Consider the following 21,021-nt stretch of genomic DNA (forward strand, 5'->3'; position numbering starts at 1 on the left):
TCTAAGTAGGGATTGCAAACTGGTGACCTAAGGTGTGCTTACTCATCATGCTCTCTTTAGATCACACAATCAAACTACTTCCTATTGACTTACCTGTCTCCTCAAACCTGCCTGGCCACTGCAGCCATTTGAATTTGTGACCTCCAAACAAGAAAGAGCATGGACTAGAGAGAAGGAAAAACTGTTAGTTTAAATGCTGGTGTCAGTAACTTTTAAAGAATGTTCTTTGCTTAACAAAACAGATTGGTAGTTCACTATGGTTATGGATTTTCTTTTTGTCCTCCATGATATATATTTTTGTCTATACATCAAAGTGTTAACTGTGATTGTGGCTGGAAAATAGGATCTTTTTCCTACTGAAATACTAGGATTTTTTTCCCAAAAGTTCTACTATTTTTTTAAGATCAAAAATTAAAAGGTATAGGGATTTATTGTTTAGGAAATGAATGAGTAAACTTGTCCAGACAACTAATGGTCTATGGCTTGGCCTATAGTCATCTCTGTATTGATTTCCCTGGTTCTCATCCTGCTCTGCCCTAGGCTATTAGAAAAGCTGCAGCTAAAACACATCCTCTGCTTTGACTGTTTATGACCAGTCACTTTATGCTTCAGCAAAATTCTTGCTGCCTTCCTTAATGGACTTCTGGGAATGGAAGAGCAACTTCAATAAAAGTACAGTGAATTAAGTGATGGGATCAAGCCATTAACAAAACCTAAGCTTGTCCTAGATACCTAGCACCTATTACATCAGCATAGCCCCTTTAGCTTTTAATGTCTTCCCATGTATATTATTTAATTTATTTAACAAATAGGTTTTTACATTTATCAAATACTTTTTCTGCATCAATTTAAAGTCATATTATTATATTTTTGTCTATTAATATCATGAATTCTCTTGATACATTTTCTTATGCTGAGTCCTCAATGCATTCTTGGGATAACCTTGATCTGAACAATAAATTATTGTTTAATGACCAAATGTTTGAGTAGCCAATATTTAATTTAGAATATTGAAATGTGCATTCACTAGTGAAATTGGCTTATAATTTGCTTTTTATCATCTTTATCTGATATTGGAATCAAGACTGCGCTCATTTCATTTAAAAAGTTGATAGTGCTTCTTTTCTGGAAAAAAATTGTAGGATTAACTTTTACTTAAAAATTTAGCCGAAGTTTCCCGTGAAACAGACAGGAGGCTACAAAGTTTTGGTGGCAGGGAGGTCTTTTATGACCATTTTAATGTCTCCATTGTTTATTGACCTACTCAATTTTTCTAACTTGGGAACTTTATATTTTTCCATATAGTTTATGACTTCTTATAGGTTATCAAGTATATTCTTATACAGTTGTTCATAATATTATTTTTTATTTAAAATCTGTTACATCTGCAGTTATTCTTCCTTTTGTTGCATGTTTCTGTTTTCATTTTTCTTGCTCAATATTGCTAGAGATTTTTAGTTTTGTTGATATTTATTTTTAATTATTTTATTAATTTCTCTTTTATTGATATTAATTCCTCCTTCCTTGTTTCTTTAAGTTGGTTTCTTTGGATTTGCGGTGTTACATTTTCAACTTCTTGACTTGAATGTTTAGTTTATTCATTTTCAAAATCTCTGTGTCCTGGTAAATTTATTTGAAATTATACATTTCCATCAAAGGACTACGTTAGCCATGTTTTACAAATAGTAACATGTGAGCCTTTATTTTTGGGTCCTAAAACTTCATAATTCCCTTCATGAACTCCTTTTTAACCCAAGGATTATTTGTAATATAACACCTGACACTTAGGATTATGTAAACTATATTTCTTTTCTTTTCTAAAATTTCTAGCATTAATCGATTATGGTGAGAGAACATAGCCCACATGATATTCATTCCTTGGAATATATTGAGGCTTCCTTTATGGTCTAATAAATTTTCCATGTGAGAGAACATTTTGCAAATAATTTGTTTGATTATTTGTATTCTCAGTGGCTTCGTTGTTGAGTTGTGTGTGCGTGCATATGTGTGTGTGTGTGTGTATACAGTAGTTCCTCCTTACTCATGATTTCCCTTTCTACAGTTTCAGTTACTCGCAGTCAACGGAGGTCCAAAATATTAAATGGAAAACTCCAGAAATAAACAATTCATAAACTTTAAATTACATGCCCTTCCGAGTAGTGTGATGAAATTTCCCATCATCCCTCTCCACCCAGCCCAGGATGTGAATCATCCCTTTGTCTTGCATATCCAGATTGTATACACTACCCGCCTATTAGTCACTTAGTAGCCCTCTTGGCTATCAGATGACTGTCACGGTATCGCAGTGCCTGTGTTCAAGTAACCCTTATTTTACTTAATAATGGCCCCCAAACACAAGAGTAGTGATGATGGCAGTTCAGATATGCCAAAGAAAAGCCACAACATGCTTCCTTTAAGTTAAAAGGTGAAAATTCTCAACTCACTAAGGAAAGAAAAAAAAATCATATGCTCAGCTTGCTAAGATCTACAGTAAGAATAACCTTTTATCCATGAAATTGGGAAGAAAGAAGAAGAGATTCGTGCCAATTTTGCTGTGCACCCCAAATATGTGTGTACAGGAATAAACAGAGTATACAGAGAGTTCAGTACTATCTGTGGTTTCAGGCATCCGCTGGGGGTCTTGGGACACATCCCTGTGGATAAGGAAGGACTACAATATATCTTTTGGGAGACACAATTCAATCCAGAACACACAGCAGAAGGGACTTTGCAGATGTGATTAATTTAAGGATCTTGACATGGGAATATTGTCCCGGATTATCCAGGTGCCCAATGTAATCAGATACACACACACACACACACACAGAAATACATGCAAACATACATCTACAAAATAGTTTAAGCTTTTTTATTAATTACTCAGTTCTTCTATGTCTCTAGTGTTTGTCTAATTTATCAGTTTCTGAGGGGAGCTTGTTAAAATCTCTTGGAACATATGGTGATATATCTATTTCTCTCTACCATTAGCCATTGTTGCTTTGTACACTTGGAGGCTATATTGTTAGAGCATACATGTAAATGCTGATTATACCTCCTTGCTCTGTTATTTTATTTACCAGTATATGTCACCATCACCACTTCTCTGATATAATATTTTTTCACTTTGATGTATCTAGAGTCAGACATTAAGATTCCTACTCCAACTTTCTCTTGGTTCATAGTGGCCAGTATGAGTTTATACACTTTTATTTTCAAATTTCCTATATCTTTTTGCCTGAATTGAATCTATACAATGTGCTCTTGATTTTTCACAGTTTATTTTTTTTAAATATCATCTAAATCTCCATCTTTTAATTGGTGAGATGACAAATTTATGTTTATTAATATTATTATATTAGAACTGTTTTTTCATATTTTCCAACCATTGTACTTTCCCCATGTATCATTTTTCTCCTTTCCTGCTTTCCATTAATTAGATCAAGTTTTCTTCTCTGATACATATATACAGCATTGATGCTGAGAAGTCTGATGTCAATCAGATTTCTTTTCTATTGTAGTTGATCTGTTCTTTCTCTGTGGACTTTTAGAATTTCCTCTTTGTATTAATACAGTTAACTTTTGATACAATGTGTCTAAGTGTAGGGTTTTTCCGTGTCTATCCTGCGTGGCAATCTCTGGGACTTTTTAATCTGAAATCTTACATCTTTCTTTAATTCCAAGATACTGATTACAATTATTTTGCCCTCGCTGTTCCCCTTGCCCCTTCTAGGATACCCTGTTATCCAGATTTGGGGACTTCTACTTCTAGTTTCTGTGTTCTCCTCTTTCTTCATTATTTACTTACTGCTCCTTCTGAAAGAGTTCCTGACTCCAGTCTTCCGGCTCACAAACTCATTCTTTGGTTCTAGTTATCCTGCTGTTTATTCCATCTAATTGGTTCTTTATGTCAACTCTTTTTCATATCTAATATTCCTACTTGGTTCTTTTTGTTTCTGTTGTGGTTAATTTGTGTTACTAACATACTCCTGTGGTAGGCTGAATATTGGCCCCACAAGGTGTCCACATCCCAATCCCTGGAACCTGTGAGTATGTAACCTTACATGGTGTATTAATATCCTAGGGCTGCCATAATAAAGTATCACAACCTGGGGGGCTTAAAACAACAGAGATGTATTCTGTCACAGTTCTGGAGGCTAAACATCTGAAATCAAGCTGTCGGCAGGGCCATGCTCCCACTGAAGGCTCCAGGGGAAAATCTGTTCCATGTCTTTCTCTTAGCTTCTGGCATTGTCAGTAATCCATGGCATCTCTTGGCTTCCATACACATCACTCCAGTCTCTACCTATGTCATCAAATGACATTCTCCCTGTGTGTCTGTGTCTGTGTTCATCCTTCTTCTTATAAGGAGACCAGACACTGGATTAGAGAAGACTCTAATCCAGTATGACCTCATCTTAACTTGATTACATCTGCAAAAATCCTATTTCCACGTAAAGTCACATTCACAGGTGCTAGGGGTTAAGACTTGAACCTATCTTTTTTGGGGACACGATTCATCCTGGTACACACAGCAAAAGAAACTTTGCAGATGTGACTAACTTAACGATCTTGACATGGGGATATTATTCTGGATTATCCAGTTGTGCCCAGTGTAATCACAAGGGTCCTTATAAGAGGGAGGCAGGAGTCAGAGAACAGAGAAGATGCTATGCTGCTGGCTTTGAAATGGAGGAAGGAAGGAGCCATAAGCCAAGGAATGCAAATGCCTCTAGAAACCGGAAAAGACAACGAACAGGTTCTTTCCTGAAGCCTCCAGAAGAAACGAGCCCTGTTGATGCCTTGATTTTCAGCCTCATAAGACTAATTTCAGACTCTGACTTCCAGCACTGTTAAGAGAACAAATATATGTTGCTTTAAGCTACTAAGTTTGCAATAATTTGTTACAGCAGCAATGGGAAACAAATAGGACCCCCTTATCTCTTGGAGGATTTTATTCTGCTCCTTTTAAATTCTTGACTTATTTGTCCCCCTACTTCTAATTCATGTGGTGTATAATGTTTCATTATCTAGCTTTTGAGAATCTAGTTATTTTATTCTGTAAGCTTGTGTTCCCTGGGGCCATCACATGGCCTGTCTGATAATGTGCACTGAAGAATAGGAGTCTAAAATCCCCAGTGTGTGTCATTCTAGATGATTTTTAAAAGAGAGCAGAGGAGTTAATCAACAGGTACAGCCTTGGCACCACAGACTCAATCTAGACCACTCCACAAGGAAATTCCTCTCTTCAGGGACTGGCCTGGAAACTCTTATAACGAAACAACACTGGGAAGAGGAAGTCTTACTGTAACCCACCAGTCCTGAGGTTTGAAAGGGGAAGATGTAGGAGAGTGAAAGCATAAAGTCCACTAGTCAGTCCACCCCTGATTGAGTCATCTCTTCACCACAGCCTGGTAGGAACCAACTACTCCAGGTGTTGCTGCAGATTTTCAGTGGCTGTGGGACAAGTAATGAATGTCGAGAGGCTTTGTGAGTAAGAGGTAAAAGCAAGACTAAAGTGCCCTCCCCTAGTCTATCTTCCTATTGCTGTCAGCCCAAGCCTTTGGTATCTATGCTGGCTTTTCTCAATTTTCTTCCCCTGGTCAATTCCTTAGATGCAGGCTTCCTTCTTTCTTCTGCATATTCTTCAAAGTAGACACTGAAGGAAGGAGCCAACAATCCATGTGAGTTTTCCATCTTGTCAACGTTCTTCTCCAATATGTCCTACAAAACTGAACTACAAAATAATGCTGGTCATTTCTGTAAATATGAGGGCAGTGGTGAAAGTAAGGTTCTAAGGCAATGTTGGAAGAACCAGGGTTGTGTGTGGGTGCGCAAAGTTCCTCATTCAGGAATCAACATCACCCAGGTAGTTTAGATATGCCCTAAGGGGTGGATGTCCTGATTTTGGAAACAGTTTCATTTGAAATAAGTTCTCTGTGTGATAAAGAATTTTGTTTTCATGAAGCTAATGATCAGGTTGTCACTGAGCTCATGTTATTGGTTCTTTTACTTTATGTCTTTATAAGGAAACATCTTGTCAATCGATTTCTTCCAGAGGTACAAAGCTACAACCCAGCCCACTCAGCTCCTACACTTGCACATCTTACTGAAAAATGCCTTTTGCTTTCCACTCTCCTGTTTGCATCCTGTGAGTACTACTATATCCAAATCACTTTTAGAGATTCAACCAACCCATAAGGAACAGTAAAAGTGAAAAATTTCTCGTAAAAGAAGAGTTCTGAGAGGAAAAGCAGTTTGAACTGATGTCTACCAAGCTTTTCTTCAGACAATTTAACCTAGTGCATGATCCCATACAATTAAAGAAGAATTGTTAAGAATCATTTTTTTTCTTTAAATGAATTACTTATAGCTTGTAGAGTACTTATTACTCCAGTTCTACAAAACTAACAAGCATAATTACACACATACTGACTCTCTAGCCAAAATAATGAGACCCCAAGAGTTAATAAAAGAAAAACAATGAGCCACATGGTACATAAACATAAATTAGAACTATTGTAACTAAAGGGTCCAGAATTTAAAAGAAGCATAATATCTCCAAAGAGATAAAGAGAAATACCTTATACATATATAAAAACCATCTAAGATTTCCTTCATGTCCTCCCCCCTTTATCTCTCACCACCAAAAATAATTCATGCCATAAGTATTTACTGTACACATGCTGTCTCAATATTCTTTCTTTTAAACCACTTTATTGAGGTATTATTAACAGACAAAAAGCTGTACATATTAAATGTGTACAATTTGATGAGTTTGGAGATACGTATACACCCATCACCACTATCAACGCCATAAACATATCCATCAGCCCCCAAAGTTTCCTCCTGCCTATTTATTTATTTATTTATTTGCGATAAGATCCTAACATAGGATATACTCTCTCAAAATTTTTTTAAGTATACCATACATTATTTTTACAAAGCTTCAATAATCAAAATAGTATGGTACTGGCATGAAAACAGATATAGACCAATGGAACAGAATAGAGAGCCCAGAAATAAACCCACACATATAGTCAACTGATCTTCAACAAGGGAGCTAAGAATACACAATGAGAAAAGGATAGTATCTTCAATAAATAGTGCCAAGTAAACTGCATATCCACGTGGAAAAGAATAAAATTTGACCCTTTTCTTACACCATACACAAAAAGCAACTCAAAATGAATTAAAAATTCAAGATTGATGTAAGACCTGAAACAGTAAAATTCTTAGAAGAAAACAGAGGGGAAACACCTATTGACATTGGTTTTGGCAATGATTTCTTGGATATGACACCAAAAGCACATGCAACAGAATCAAAAATAGATAAAAGGGATTAAATCCAACTAAAACACTTCTGCACAGCAAAGGAAACAATCAACAAATTCAAAAGGAAACCTATGGAATGAGAGAAAATATTTGCAAACCATATATCTAATAAAGGGTTAATACCCAAAATATATAAGGAACTCCTTCCTAGAATTCAATAGCAAATAACCAGATTAAAAAATGGGCAAAGGGCCTGAATCGAAATTTCTCCAAAGAAGATATACAAGTGGCCAAGGGGTATATGAAAATGTGCCCAACATCAAGAATCATCAGGGAAATAGAAATCAAAACTACAGTGAGATATCAGCTCACTATTCTTATTAACGCATTTTAAAGGAGGGCTATAGTTTTATCACCTGTGCATATGATAACTAGATTCAATTCTCCCTTGAAAGCCAAGCTCATAAAAGCAAAGCATGTCATGTTCCCCAACAGGAGGGCAGCAGAAAGGAAGACAGTTAGGGACTCTGGAGTCATCCTGCCTCATTTTTTTTAGGCTTTCTCAAGATACACATTCTATCTTTTAGTGTGTTGGATGATGAGCAATGTTGAGCACACTCTGCACACTCTGAGCATTTTATAAGCATGGGATTGTTCCTTCCTTTCCAAATGGAAGGTTATGATTCTGTGCCTCACTAGCGAGGCAGCATAAAGAACAAGGACTAGCAATCAGGAGGCTGCTTCCAAAAATTCCAGCTCTGCCATGGAATTTTAGATAAGTGATTTAACTTTTCTATAAAATGGGGATAGTAATGCTTCACCACAAACACTTCTTAGGATTACTTTAAGGATCAATTGAGATCACCTAAATCTTAAAGACCCTAAGGTCTATCAAGGAATCTTGTGTAGTTCTAGAAATATAATACACAATATAACATGGGAAGTGTAATGTTCCAGCTATTAAATGATGAAGAAATGTTAGGTCATCACTTTTTTCAAACTCCTAATAAAATAATGAGTCTAGGCAATGCTCATCAATGGATACTAACATTACACAAAAAAAGAGGGACAAATAAACATTATCTATCATGTAGTCCTAAAAAAAAGACTTAAATCAGTTCAAACCATCAAACCAAACCTCTAGATTTAATTGCCAGTTTTCAGGGAATACAGGAAGCAAAAGTACATGTTAAATGAGATCACAAGGAAGCAATCATCAAAATCCAGAATTAAAGAAACTCTGCAAGATAAATTGCTTGGTTTCCTCAACAAATTGCTAAGCGAATAAAAGAGACAAGAGGAATGTATACATTAAAAGAGATTTAAGAGATATGTGAAAACCAAGTGTATGTGAGAACATTGTTTGGAAATTGATTCAAACAAACTAAGATTAATAAATCATTTTAGAGACCATCAGAGAAATCTGAACACTGACTGGATATCTGTAGATATTAAGGAACTACTGTCAACTTTTTTAGGTGTGATAACAGCATTGTTAGATTTTTAAGCAATTCATTACCTTTTAAAGATACAAACTGAAATATTCATGGATGAAATAATGTAATATCTGGAATTCTTCTCAAAATAACCAGAAGGTATGAGGGTTGGGGGCTGCGGGTAGAAGTGGGTGAGGACAGAAATGAACCTCCTAGTAAACACACCCAGACCATGAATTAAAATAAGGAAATTATAAGCATATTACATAAAGTATACAGTAAAAACCTATAATCTAGAAAATCTTGAACATGCCATGTTCCCTGTGGAGTGAATTAACATTCACCCATAACGAGCATAATTTATACTATCACAAGTTCTATCAAGAGCTCAGGAGTCAAAAATGAAAAAACACGGAAACATTATTTTTTAATACTGAACTGTGAGGCCTTAAACATGCATCACTGAGAGGAGTAGCTGTTTATTTCCCTTGCAGACTAGATATTTTCAGGGATATGAAAACCTTTTAATTTGCACATCCTTCTATTTTTTTTCAAAGTATAATTGGAAGGGTGGGCTTTGTCTTTTCAATCATTAAGGAAATCTTAGGAAATCTCGAGATACCTACGCTCACTAGCCGTAACCCTCAAAACACAAAGTGTTCTCAGGGTCCTTTTAAAAACTGGTTTGTGATGTACCATTTGTTCCTCAGGTTCCCCAGACCCTTGACCAGGCATGCTACAAATACATTTCAAGTGCAAATTATTTGCACTGTTAAACTTTAGAGTCCAGAAAATCATTCATGCTGATAAAAATGTGAAATGCTAGATTTCCGGGAAGAAAGATGAAGGCAAATTACCAGCCAACATTTCTATTTTTAGCACATTAAGTAATCATAAACTAAATTACCAGAGACTTCAAAGCATCTATGCTTTATACATACTTCTTAAAAAAATACGTAATACTAGAAAATTTTGGAACAACGTGTACATAGAAAATAAAAAACATATCTTGAAACACTCAACCTCAAGAGTCTTCAACAGCACTCAGTCCTCCTAAGTATATACACCACCTTTGGCTTCAATTCTTAAAACCCACAGCAGTTTGAATGTAGTTCTATAATCACATGACATCCCAGACAAAATGAAGAGAAAATCCCAGAGTCATTCCATCTCAACCACATGAATCTATCCTCCTTCCATTAAGTGATGAGTTATATTAGTTTGCTAGGGCTGCAGAAACAAAGTACCACGAACTGAGTGGTCTGAACAACAGAAATGGGCTGGCTCTCAGTTCTGGAGGCTAGAAGCCTAACATCAAGGACAGGGTTTGTTCCTTATGTCGGCTGTGAAGAAGAATCTATTCCACGTCTCTCTCTCAGCTTCTAGTGGTTTGCCAGCCATCTGTGGCATTCATTGGCTTCCCCTCAATCTCTGCCTTCGTCTTCACATGGCATTCTCCCTGTGTACATGGCTGTGTCCAAATCCCCCATTTTGTATAAGGACATCAGTCATACGGGATTAAGGGCCCATCCTACTCCAATGTCACCTCACCTTAACTAATCACACTTACAACAGCTCTATTTGCAAAGAAGGTCACATTCTGTGGTACAAGAGGTTAGGACTTCAACATATAAACTTTGGGGATAAACAACTCAACGTACAACAGGAATTAAGATAATTCGCTCAGGTGATATACATACTCAATCATCCAGGACATACACAATAAGTTAAAGTGAGGAACTCTACTTGACAAAGTTGTATAGATCTATTTCATTTCAATAATTCATTTATGCATGCATTCAAGGAAGCATATTGAATAATACTAACGAAATATAGGCACAATGGAGGTTAAAGGAGCTCACAACCCATTAGAGACACTGACACACATTTTGTGCCCTGCACAGACTAATAATTTTTTAAGTGCTTATTTAACATTTATTTAGTGGCAGTGGAAAGAAATTGACATCCTAATAAAATTATGTGCTTTATTTCAAAATCATGCATTAAACCCCAAATTAACACTCACTTTTATTTAGGAAATTCTTTCCATGCAGTTTCCTGTCATTCATAATTAAATAATGTTAATAATTCATACTCATTAAAGATGAAGGTAGGTTACAAAACTATAGTTATGGCTAATTGTTCAACAAAGAATTGAAACATTTTTTTCTGCAGGCTATCACCTAGGCAAAATAGCTCCTTCTTTTCTGTAGTTCTTGATCTCTTTTCAGTTTTGGTTTGCAATTTTCAAACTCCATGAAGTCTTGGGAGGCATACTTAAAGGTTCAAAATTTAGATAGGAAAATAAATTACTCATTCTTATCAAATAGCAATACACCATGCCATAATTTTAGCTGACTATGACTGCCAACTTTAGGGAACTGCCACTGCCTGATTTCAAGTTGGCAGCACAATCCAATGTGCCCATGTATCCCAAACATATCACATGGAGATAAAAGGACAACTAAGAGGAACCTCTTAACAATTTCCATTTGTTGGCCCTGCATAGTTAGAGGTAGAGAGCAGGAACAATATGCATTTTTACAGTTGTGTAAGGATTTATGAAACTGTGACTTGAAAAGCACCATATTTCCCAATCATTTCAGTGAGATTTTAGTATCTTCTTATGAAGTGGAGTCCCAAGAAGCTCTTTGATCTGCCGTTTAATTCGTTTTGCAAATTAGTAGGGGGAATGACCACATAAATCAGGTAATCTCAAGACTGGAAACACCTTGGAGCTAAAGGAAACACCCAGAATATCCCTGCAGTCTGTCTTTTCCCGGCTTTATACACCAGGGATATCAACTGTCCAGAAGAGGGGTGTGCAAACTCTGGAATAGACGTCTGGGTACAAATCCTACCTCTGGCATTTATTAACTATGTGACCTTGGACAAATCATTTGACCTTTCTATATGTCCCTTGACTCTTGTGAAAAATGGTAATAACAACAGCACCTGCTTCATGGAATCTTGTGCAGATTAAACATGTTAATACCTGTGGACTGTTTGGAACAATGCCTGGCACACACTAAGCACGAATGCTAGTATTATTAGAAATACGCAATCGAACAGTAAACTATTCTGTTGTAATGTTACGCGTTTATTTGAACTTTAAACAAGTGTATTTCTTAGTTTGCGTGGAGTAGGCAGTGAAGCGGCAGGGCACACATTATACTCAATAAGCTTCCTAAAAGGGAAACACTGATTTCTCTCTCCAGGGTAGCTCCACCCACCAGGAAGATGCTCTCTGACCAGCTGATCCTGTCAAACACTTTGCTAAACAGAAGAGAATGACCCAGCATCCTAGGGCACATTCAGCTTACCAACCCAGCCTCTTACTTTTCCTCAATTAGTATGCACAGACATCTACCAGAGAGTTGAGACTGTGGACCCCAATAGCTATGAAGGACTTTCCCTCTATCCCTTTCTGGATCAAGGGAGAATAAGAATCAATCTCATTGTTGTGTTATAGTTGTTTAACCTGAAAACAAGTGCGTATGGGTTTCTTGGTGTTAGACACAACCAAAAGTTACAAGAACTTGAAACACATCTATAACCAAGTCTGAAACCTAAGAGCCCTCAGCCACCCTAAGATAGACCTTAACATGGTCTCTGTCCCACAGCCCTTCAACAGATGCTTATATCAGTAACTGTAAAAGAGGAAAATAATTTTAGAAAACCATAAGAAAAGGTCACAAATTATAAATTCCACAAGATGAACTGAAGTTCATGGGAGGGCAGAGGAGGGAAATCACCATGTACTGTAGGGAGTAGACAAGGGAGGGGAAAGGGACTCAGGTTTAGAAATTCTACAGAGGAAGCATTTGAAGTGGATCTTGAAGAATATGTGATAATGATTTGCAATTTTTCATCTGCCCTAAGAGAGGTGAGGAACAGACAGGCCCATTTCCAACATCAAAAATAGCTCACCATAACAGTGACTACAATAGAACCAGGTATAATAGAAAGAGAGTGGCATTGATGGCGTGAAAACAAATCCATCCATTCGCTCACTCACTAATCCCCAGACACCCATCTTCTACAGAATCATTAACGCAACAGTAAGTGACTACAGAAAGGGCATACGTACATGTTTACTTATTTCATTAGACGTGAGCACAGAATTACAGACTGCAAGGTTAGGACTGAAAAATGAAAAATTTACATTGTGAAAATATCCAAACATATGATAGCCTATTTTTCACAACTTTACAATGAATGACATTTTCGCCCCTCACTTCAGTTGTGACCTTGCATATCCTACTGCAATTAAGTCCCTCTTTTTATTTCTTTGTTAGTTAACATGATCTGCAGTGCCCAGAGGTATCAGTAACACAGCTACTGAGAAGGAAATGGTTGCCTCTGACTTTCAGGATCAGCAAATACCTGTGTGTGGAGTTACCGTCTTTTCCCACATGTGGTGTGCACATGGTTAGGGGTGTGTACAATTAATTCTCAATTATCCATTCATTTAGTTATGTGTGCAGCAGTAGGATGAATACTGCTAAAGATAGAAGAGAAAGGCGATATGTCGTACCAAATTCTATGCTCCTTGCCTGGAAAATTAAAATCTAGTCAGAAAGATAAGATAGGTATCTACAAAAGAATCAGTCACTGTGCAAGTTGAAGATAGTATACAAAGTAAACGCCAAAATAAACGCTAGAAGTCATAGTACTACAGAGGGAAATCACTGTGGCCATAAACAATAGCAGACCTTGTCACAGGAGGAGGGGCATGAGCCAGAACTTGAAGAATGGGTATTATTTAGAAAAAGAAAAAAGAAAAGAATTAACACGCTGTCAGAGAGAATACAATTGAGAAAGGCCAAATCAGGAGAGTTGGCTTTACAAATTAGAAGATAGAGAGTAATGGAGAAGCCAAAGATAAGGGTCTGATCAGATTATTGGAGGGGTTTAAAAGCCAAGCTCAGGAATTTGGGACTTTTCCTACAGTGAAGAAAGATTTGCTGATACCTTCTAAGGCAAAGCAGAATATCAAGAATTTTTTTGGTATGGTTTGGTTTGGATTTAGGCAGACTTTCCTATTTTAATGGATGGGAACATGGATTATACCATATATCAAATAAACCAAAGCCATGTAAATTTGCCTTTGGATGGCATTATATGTATGGCTGGATGCTTTCTTGAGAGAATAATTTCTATCACGTCTCCTGTAAAGAATTTGAAAATAAAAAGAAAAAAATAGTTTCCCTCCTTCTCCATCCCCCGACCTTTTCTGCAAGACCCACCTAGCTCAGGAATTCTACAGGACTAGACATCTGTTGCACTAGAGAAAAATTAACAAGACTTTCTTTTGAAAACGCAGGTACAAAGGTCTATCTGATTATCGGAGGCGGAGGGGTTCTGACGGTTATGTCGAAAGAGAGGGTCCAACCTAGGGAGGGTTGGTTCCCCAAAGAGTGAAGGGGTTGGAAGGAGGTTTTACTCTGTGAACAAAAGAGGCCAGCGCCCACTTTCCATGTTTCAACAATGTCCCAGGGTGTGGCAGGACCTCCTAGATTTGAGTGTGCATGGATACCTTGGACAAAAAGCCCTGATGGCCAAGATTGGAATAGAGCCAGAAGAGACTTTGGGACTGTGGGTACCGGCTCCCCTGACCCTCCAGGGGATAAAAAGCAACTCAGCAGTGACCATGAAGAACTAAGATTAGAAGTAGTCTTCAAATTTCCTGGGCTTCTTAAGAAAGGAAAGATTCCTTAAAATCATTGAAGGTTGTTTTCTCCACAAACTCTGTTGGATAGGGACTAAACCAATCAAAGCTGATTTAGAAAAATAAAGAAATATGACATTTGGCACAATTGAGGGCGATGGAGCAAATTGCTCTATTTGGTTTCTCTTATTCTCTTAAAGTAGATTCTCTCTTTTCATCTTGAATATAAAATGTTTCCCATTTCTATGGCATATCTAAATAGGCAAATAGCCAAATTAAATGGCAAGGCAAAGATTTATATTATGATATTATATGATATAATATTATACAATACTCTGCTGAAGATTCTATTATTCAAAGATAAATAGGTACTGATAGGCTCAGTAGAGGGAAAGTGGCAAGAATAAAATTGGCATGAATCTCCATATTCCTTCCGCTGGTATCATCCTGTGTATGGTTAGTTCCCTATTCGACTGCCCTGTTCAACACAATAATTGTCAGATTCTTTAGTACATATCAGAAGATTTTGGTGATCAGTGGTGGGTGGGAGATAACTTAATTACTACAACTTAATTACCAGCGGCATCTGACTGGGAAAGCAAGACTTAGCCCAAATCTCCTGAATGTTTAAACAAGTATTAGCAAACAGGCACATAAACAGTTATGCATCTGTTTGGGTAACTCCAAGGATAGTGCCACTTTCTCTCCCCAGGCACGCTGACTTATACCTTACATGAAAACTTCACTCTGCACCAAATATAGTGATACTGTGAAGGTAGAAATGGTCAGCCTTGAAGTTGGGTGAGGAGACAGACAGACTCTTCCATGAATTAGAGGGATGTAGGGTGGGTGAAGGGCCAGACTCTAGCTCCCCACTACTGCAGGTATCAGACAGCTGAGTTAGCGCAAGAGTATTGGGGCCCATGGAAATGTGTAGCCAGCCATGTAGGTTGAATGCCACTCATTCATCAAGGAAAAATTATTTCTACCATCCTTTTGCCAAATGACAAACTCCCTGGTATAAACTTTTTCCCAGCTTTATTGAGGAACAGTTGACAAGTAAAATTGTATATATTTAAAGTGCACAATGTGATGATTTGATATGCATATACATTGTGAAATGATTACCACAATCAAGTTAATTAATACATCCATCATTTCACATAGTTAACTCACTTTTTGTGTGTGGTAAGAATGCTTAAGATCTTCTGTCAGCAAATTTCAAGTGTGTAAAACAATATTGTTAACTATAGTCATCATGCTGTACATTAGATCCTCAGAACTTATTCATCTTATTCCTCAAAGTTTGTACCCTTTAACCTACAAATCCCTACCACCAACCCCTAGAAACCACCATTGTACATTCTGTCTCTAAGAAATTGGCTTTTCTTTTCTTTTCTTATTTTTTTTTTAGAATGTTAGGGGTATTTCTGTTTTTTTAAAAAAGATTGGCCCTGAGCTAACATCTGTTGCCAATCTTTTTTTTTTTCCTTCTTCTTCTCCCCAAAGCCCCCATTACATAGTTGGATATTCTAGTTGTAGGTCCTTCTGGCTCTCCTACGTGGGATGCCCCCTTAGCACAGCTTGATGAGCGGTGCTAGGTCCACTACCAGGATCTGAACCAGCGAAACCCTGCGCCGTGGAAGAGGAGCACACGAACTCAACCACTCGGCCACAGGGCCAGTCTCTCTTTTTTTAATTTTAGATTCCACATATAAGTGACAACATATAGCATTTAAGTATTTATCATCTTTCTCTGTCTGGCATATTTCACCTAGGATAATGTTCTCCAGATGCACCCATGTTGTCACAAACGGCAGGATTTCCTTCTGTTTATGGCTTAATAATATCACGTCATATTTATATACTACACTTCCTTTATCCATTCACCTGTCAATGGACACTTAGATTGTTTCCATATCTTGGCTATTGTGAATAATGCTGCAGGCAACATGGGAGTGCAGGAATTTCTTCAAGATGGTGATTTTGTGACCTTTGGATATGTACCCAGAATTGGGATTGCTAGATCATATGGTAGTTCTATTTTAAAATTTTTGAGGACCCTCTATACTATTTTCCATAATGGCTGTACCAGTCTGGCATAAATTTTGAAATAATATGTAAAATGCTAAGTGCTATGGACTAATTGATTGTGTCCCCCAAAATTCATATATTGAAGCCCTAATCCCCAAGGCCATGGTATTTGGAAGTGGGGCTTTTGGGAAGGAAGTGGGTTTAGATGAGGTCATAGGGTGGGGCCCACATGATGGGATTAGTGCCCTTATAAAAAGAGGAAAAGACCAGAGTTGTCCTCTCTCTCTCTTTCTCTCTGGCAGGTAAGGATACAGCAAGAAGGCTGGCCTCTGCAAACCAGGAAGAGAGCTCTCACCAGACACTAACTCCACAGGAACCTTGATCTTGGACTTCCCAGCCTCCAGAACTGTGAGAAATAAATGTTTGTTGTCTAAGCCACCCAGTCTACGGTATTTTGTTATAACAGCTCAAACAGACCAAGACACTAAGTAACTACCTCTGGATGGTTATTGATTCTTCTTAGGGTCTTTCAGATGCCATCCCTAAGAAATAGAGTTCACTTGTGCATGCACACAGATAATATGTTTATACTGAAATAATTTTAAAGTAAATTACAGACTATAAAATATTAGGGTGCTGTTTTCTGTGTATTATTGCCAATAATTGTTAATGTATACAAAATTGTTAGACTACAACTAAGATAAACATCTATTTTAAAGATGAGAAAACTGAAGCACAGAAATATACTTACTAGTTTTGTCACAATTCTAAGGCTCAGATTTTTCATTTGTATAATATGGTCATTGTGATAAATACATACGATAATGGATGTAAAGTTCTTTTCTCAGTTCCAGGCACTCAAGAAGGGTTCAATCAACCATAATTTCAACATTCCAAATGAAATATAAATAAATTAAAGAATTTATAAGCCCTCAATTTAATATCTTAGAGTATTGCCTCTAGTCAGTAATAGAATTTTACTCTTAGATAAAAGTTCAGAGATAATTTAAGACCAATTCCTCCAAGAAACTGAAGCTTAAAGAAGTTTCTGACTTGCCCAACAAAGTGTAAAAAATCTTATAGCTAAAGCCTGACAAGGGTCTAATATTGGCCAATAAAACAGAACTAGCACATCTATGAATTAAATCCCCTTTAGGTTTTAGTTAGCATTAACTATAGTCAATGTTCCATCCCAGATACCTGTGTTTCTTAGAAGCCATCTCCGGTGTCTTATTATGTCAGCTTGTTCATTTCTCCCTGACTCTTTTCCTTATCCTCCTTTTGATGTTATGTCAAGAGATAAATGACATTATTCTAGAGGGTTGCCTGGTGGCCCCATCTCTGGCTTTAGTGTGCCACTTTCAGTCCTGGCCCAATCCCAAGTTAGTTCCATAGTGATTCACCAGTTGGCAAGAAACCAAAGTGTTTCTAGCCCTGGGAACTACAAGAGATAAAATGAAACGGAGATGGCAGTGTAGAAAACCAAAGTCAAGGGCTCACTTCCAACTCTTGGCCCAAGAATCAATTGGCAGTGATGCCAATAGACATTGGGAATTTTACAGAGTATGCTGAGTAATTTTTGGTCTTTCCACAATTTCTGGCATGAACAATGCATTAAAAGAATATTAAATCATCAATGATTTTTCCCATTTCTAAAACTCTACATCTAAACCTTTTTTCTTTAAAAACCGTAGATTTGAAATGGATGTTAGAGGTTCTAATTCAGTCTCCCAAACAGCATCACCTTTATGACACTCCCCTCACAGGGCAGCCAGCTACATTGTTTGACAGATCCGCTTATTAGAAAGTCCTTAGTTACATTCAGCTGAAATCTGCCTTTCTTGAACTTTCAGGTGCTGGTCAGAAAATCAATCCCAGGACTACAGCACTTCAAAGTCAGCAAGGATCTCAAGACTATTCTGCTGTCTGGAACTTTCACAAAGAAATTAAATCTCCTTTCCACATTATAGCCCATATTAGTTAGCTTTTTCTGGATTACAAATCATCCCACACATCCTAAACAACAAACACCTATTATTTCTCACGATTTTGTGGGTCAGCTAGGTGATTCTTCCAGTCGGCTGGCCCAGCTGTGGCTGCATGGCCTGATTTACACGTCCGGCAGTTGTCATGCTGGTGGTTCTAGAGGTGGCCTCAGCGGCACAGTGTGTCTTTGCTCCACATGGTCTTTCATCCCCCAGCAAGCCAGCCTGGGCTTCGTCATATGGTGGCCCCAGCGTTCCAAAGAGCAGTACTTTTCCAGCCTCTGATGTATCGTGTTTGCTAATGTCCTTTTGCCCAAAGCAAATCACACAGGTATACTGAGTTAGACAGTGTCCCCACTAGGTTCATGTCTTTCCCAGAACTTCATATTGTGACCTTATTTGGAAATAAGATTATTGCAGACATAATTAGTTAAGTTAAAATGAGGTCACACTGGAGTAGGGTGGGCCTTTAATCCAATATAATTAGTATGCTCATCAGAAGAAAATAAGAGACATAAAAATCCACTGGGAGAATGCCACGTGATGACTGAAGGAGACCAAGGATTGCCAGCAACATCAGAAGCTAAGAGAAAGGCATGAAACAGATTCTCCCCTGGAACATTCAGAGAGAACACAGTCCTGCCAACACCTTGATTTCAGACTCCTAGCATCCAAAACTATGGGAGAATAAATTTCTGTTGTTTTAAGCCACCCAGTTCGTGGAAGTTTGTTAGGGAAGCTCTAGGAAACTAATACACACGGCCAAGCAGAGATTGAAGGGATGGAGAAAAAAACTTCACCACTAAATAGAAGGAACTGAAACGTCACGTTGCACAGGGATGGGAAGAGTTTGTGGCCATGTTTTCAATTTACCAGAGAGCCCTTCACATATGTGACACTTATATCTCCACTTCATCATCCCTTCCAGGATAATTCCTCTCAGCTCATTGAACAAAGCAAACCCCTTACACACAGGCTGCTCTCTCACTGTATTACAATTCGCCCATATCCCCGTTCAAGGCAGAGCCATGATTTTACTACACACTCCAGGTGTTTTCTCTTGAATAGTTTTAGTTAGGTTGTATCTGGCTGCAAGTAATAGAATACTAGACTAACAGGGTCTTAAAATATAAGACTATTTATTGTTTTTCTTAACAAGAAATCTGGAGATAGCTGGGCCCAAGTTTGGCAACTCCACAATGTCAGATGCTATGTCAAAATCTCTGAAATTCTCTTAGCCTCCCCTGCGTGGTTGCAAGAAGTCTGCCTTAGCTCTGAATATCATATTTTCACATGGCCATGTCCCAAGTGGGGTGAAGGTGTGGACGGAGGAGTGGGAGAAAAGTTTCCTGACTTGACTTTGTCATGTTATGAGGAAGAAAACATTTCCCCAGAAGTCTCTCAAACTTTTCCCACAGTCTCTTAGGCCAGAAGTGAGCCATATAGCTACTAGCTCCACAGAGGCTTTGAAAGCAAGTTTCTGCCTCTTCAGCGCTATTGTGGGCACCTTGGTAAGGGAGAAAGGGGGTAGGAATGGCTGCTTGGTATAGTTCTTGGGCAGCCAAATAAGAGTGTCAGGCACACCTCCCAAGAAACACATGACATTTTGAAGCAGACATATTGGTGTGGTCACTTTTATGTAAGGGATTTTTAGAGATGGCAAAGAAATTTTAACCAACTCTTTAAATTAGCAAATAATATGCTCATCAAATAGGAGAAGGAATAGAGAAGAGTAATTAAGCATGAGGGCTCTGAAGTCAGACTGTCTGGGTTTAAATCCCAGACTATAATTTACAGGTGAGTGATCATAGGCAAATTACTTAACTTTTCTATGGCTTAAGTTCTGCATCTTAAAAATAAAGATAACAATAGTACCTACTCATACGGTTGCAAAGATTAAATGTATTACACTTATTACAACGTCTGGCACATGGCAAATATTCAATAAATATTAGTCATTACTATCATCTCTATGCCCACTCCCACAATGGAATAAGGTAAGGGCCAGAGATGAGAAAAGGAACAAACAATGTTAACGCACATGTATTTACATAAAAAGCCTGTAAGAATGCGTTAAAAACTACTTTCATTTTTTTGAAAATGACAATCTATGGTAATGAGACAGAGACTTTTTAGTGAATACCTTTTATATATTTGAATTATGTGAATATATATTATCTAGTCAAAAAACATTTGAAGTCTCCATTATGTATTTAAGTCAAATAGGTTCACAATCTCACAAAATTGTAAGGCAAAATATTTTCCAAAATGTTAACAGCAGTTATCTTTGGGTGATTGAATCGAAGATGTTTATTTACATATTTTTACTTTTATGGAACGCTTCTGTGGGAGGCAGCATAATGGCCCCCCCAAAGACGTCTGTATGCTAATCTCTGGAATCCATGAATACGTTAGGTTGCATGGCAAAGGGGAATTAAAGTTGCAAACGGAATGAAAGTGGCTAATAATGGACATTAAACAGGGAGACTCTCCTGAATTATCAGGTGGACTCAATAATAATCACAAAGGTACTTAAATATGGAAGAGGGAAGCAGAAGAGTCAGAGTCAGAGTGATGCCACGTGGGATAGACTCGACTGGCCACTGCTGGTTGGGGAAAGTGG

Source organism: Equus asinus, chromosome 3 (assembly GCF_041296235.1).
Source record: "Equus asinus isolate D_3611 breed Donkey chromosome 3, EquAss-T2T_v2, whole genome shotgun sequence".
Lineage (NCBI taxonomy): Eukaryota > Metazoa > Chordata > Mammalia > Perissodactyla > Equidae > Equus > Equus asinus.